We start from the raw sequence: 3,161 nt of genomic DNA, 5'->3' as shown, positions 1-3,161 counted from the left end.
CCCATCCCCTCCCCCTTTTCCTCCTCCCCTCCCCCGTCTTCTCTCCCCTCCCTCTGTCCCCTCCCCGTCCCTTCCTCCTTTCCCTCTTGCCCTCCAGTATCTTTGCCTCCTCCTCCCTTTGCAGACACACTGCACACAGGCCTCTCCCAGGCCCTGCTTTCTTTTAACCATACCTTGTCTCTCTTCCCATTTTCAGGAAAACTTTCAAAGAATTGGCTGTGGCGGACACCCTGTCTTTCTGGCTCTGTGACCTTCCCTTTCCAGCTCTGGCCCCCACCAGCCTGCACCCCTGTTCTGAGAGGCCGTCCGCACCTCTCGGCGCCTGCCCTCCTGTGGGCCTGGCCTGTTCCACACCTTCTGTCCATGAACCTGCTGTCCACATTGTGCTGCCCTCCAACTTGGCCACACTGGTTCCTGCTGCCTGCAGCTTCCATTCTAATAGGTGTGGGGCAGATCGCGAACAAATCAACTAATGAACACACAAGAAAGGTAGGGTGATTGTCACTGGGTCAGTGCCTTCTGGGTATCTAAGGCCCCATCCTGACAGGTGACCTGTGAGCCTAGACCCTTCAGGTGGAAGGAGCGGCCTGGGAAGTCCCAGCGGGGGATTGGGGAGCAGGGAGCGGGTGATGGGCCCTCCTCCCAGATCGGGGAGGGTCTGCACTCTCTTGGCTGGTCAGAAGGATTGGGCAGGAGGGAGGTGAAGAGGGTGTTTCTTAGCCCTGCGGGACCCCTGCAGAGAGGAAGTTTTCCTGAAAAAGGGAGGGTCCCATGGAGGAAGAGTCAACTCCAGATGCTCCCTAAGCCCAGAGAACATGGACTCCAGGAGGTAAAATCAGGTGTGCCCACAGCCTCACCTCTCCTCCTTGTCCCTTGAGGGTGGGCCAGGAAACAGACAGTGACCCCAGCCCTTCTGGCCAGTGCAAGAGGCCACAGGGCCTGACATTCTCACATCATGGAAAGAAGACTTTCTTTTCTTTCTTTTTGAGACAGAGCCTCCCTCTGTTGCCCAGGCTGGAGTGCAGTGGTGTGATCTCGGCTCACTGCAATCTCCATCTCTTGGGTTCAAGCGATTCTCTCACCTCAGCCTCCCCAGTAGCTGGGATTACGGGCGTGCACTAGCACGCCATGCTAATTTTTGTATTTTTAGTAGAGAGATGAGGTTTTGCCATGTTGGCCAGGCTGGTCTTGAACTCCTGACCTCAAATGATCCGCCCACCTTGGCCTCCCAAAGTGCTGGGATTACAGGCGTGAGCCACCATGTCCAGTCAATTTTTTTTTTTAAGATAGGGTCTTGTTCTGTCACCCAGGCTGACATGCAGTGGTACGGTCTTGGCTCGCTGCATTCTGGGAAAGGAGAGTGTAACAGGACTTTAAGGAACGAAGCCTTTCAATGGCCAGAGAGATGGAAAAGTCTTAGGGAGGCAGGGGAAAAACGAGAGGCCTCAGAGCTGGGCTCCCAGGACCGCGGCGGCTCAGCCTTCTCACGGGTGGAGGTACACCCAGCCCATGCTCCCTGCACTTCCGGCGGCATCGGGTGTGGGTGAATGAGTGTGCTTCCAGGGGAGGTGACAGCCGACTCTGGCACTGGCTGTTCTGTCTGGCTAAGGAGAGTGCCCAGGACGTGTGCAGCCTGCAGGGGTGGCAGGACACCAGCTGCAGAGACACCTCCTGTGCTGCCCTCAGGGCGGGCTCCACCCTCTCTTCCTGGCTCCTGTGCACTTCAGGTGGGGGCCAGCTGAGTTGCAGGGGAGAGGTGGCTGAGTTTCCGGCGCTGTCCTAGCCAGCTCCCCTGCATGACTCCAGAGACCACCTTGCTCAGAGAGCTGCCCAGGGAGCTGCTGACTAGGGACCCCCACAGTTTTGCTGAGTGAGAAAGGGCTGAGGGTGAGAAGCAGGCAGGTGTGAAAGCCAGAGGGCATCTCTGGTTGCACACAGGATGCTCTCACCTCCAGCAGGAGAATAGTAGAACCCAAGGGACTAAACATGGAAGAAGGTGAAATACCCAACCAAGGCCAGAGGCCAGGGTCCTGGTTAGGAAAGCTGGAGGCCCTGGCGGACGCAGTGGAGACACCTGGGCAGATATTCCTGAGTCCCCACACTCTTCCTGGAGCCTCTGAGCCTATGCAATCAGCTCCTCCTTGGGCACTGGGCCTGGGAAAAAGCCAGTGGCACATGCTGGGCTGCTGCAGGACACAGCTAGTCCTGGCAAGAGGGCAGGTCGGGTGGGGGCCTTTGACCCAAGAAGAAGGCCCTGGGCTGCTCCCGGGGCTGCCACTGAGGAGACTGAGCATGCTAAAGGCCAAGGTCTGCTGTGGAGGCAGGGGTTGAAACTCCAGGAGGCCCAGAAGGAGCAGGGGCAGCCTGGCAGCAGGCCAAGGGCAAGAGTGCCTGGTGGTGTGGGTCTGGGTGGGGGCTTGGTGGGCCGGGTCAAGGACAGGGCTGGGGGCCAGAGGGGATGGGAGATGGACTCAGTGAGGATTTCAGATGTGGGCCTTCGTGGTCTCCTGGGGGGTGGAGGAAGCTGGTCGTGGTGGAGCCTGGGTGAGGGCAGAGGTGGGGAGAAAGGCGGAGGTGGAGGAGCCTGCAGGGAGGGGAAGCCATAGGCTACACCCCAGAAGACCCTGCTCCAGACCGGGGTGGGGTGGGCCGTGCAGCCAGCTTGACTTATTTATTCTTTTGAGATGAAATTCACATAACAAAATTAATGACGTTAAAGCAAACAATTCAGTGGCATTTAGTGCTTTCACCCTGTCCTGAAACCCTGACCTCCACCTCGTCTCAGAACACGTCCTCGCCCTAAAGGGAACCAAACACATTAAGCAGTCGGTCCCTGTTGCCCTCTCTCTCTAGCTCTGGCAACCACGATGTCTTTTCTGTATCTGTGGATTCCCTGTTCTGGACATTTTCACGTTTCCCAGGCTCGTCTCTGTCGCAGCGAGCGCCTGGGGATGATGTTCGCGCTGCGCACTGGGCCACGCTTTGCTGGGAACGTTCGCCGCCTGCATTCGCCTGAGGCGTCTTCAGCACTCCGGGGACTGCGCCCGGGAGGAGAATTTCTGGGCCTGTGGGAATTCCGTGCTCACCTTTCTGAGGAAGCTGCTTTTGCACCGCGGCTGCACCCACCCCCGACAATGCACGAGGGGGTCCAAGGCCTCCCC

The sequence above is a fragment of the Colobus angolensis genome, unplaced genomic scaffold (genome assembly GCF_000951035.1).
Source record: "Colobus angolensis palliatus isolate OR3802 unplaced genomic scaffold, Cang.pa_1.0 Scaffold416, whole genome shotgun sequence".
NCBI lineage: Eukaryota > Metazoa > Chordata > Mammalia > Primates > Cercopithecidae > Colobus > Colobus angolensis.
Note: the sequence above shows the minus strand (reverse complement) of the source record.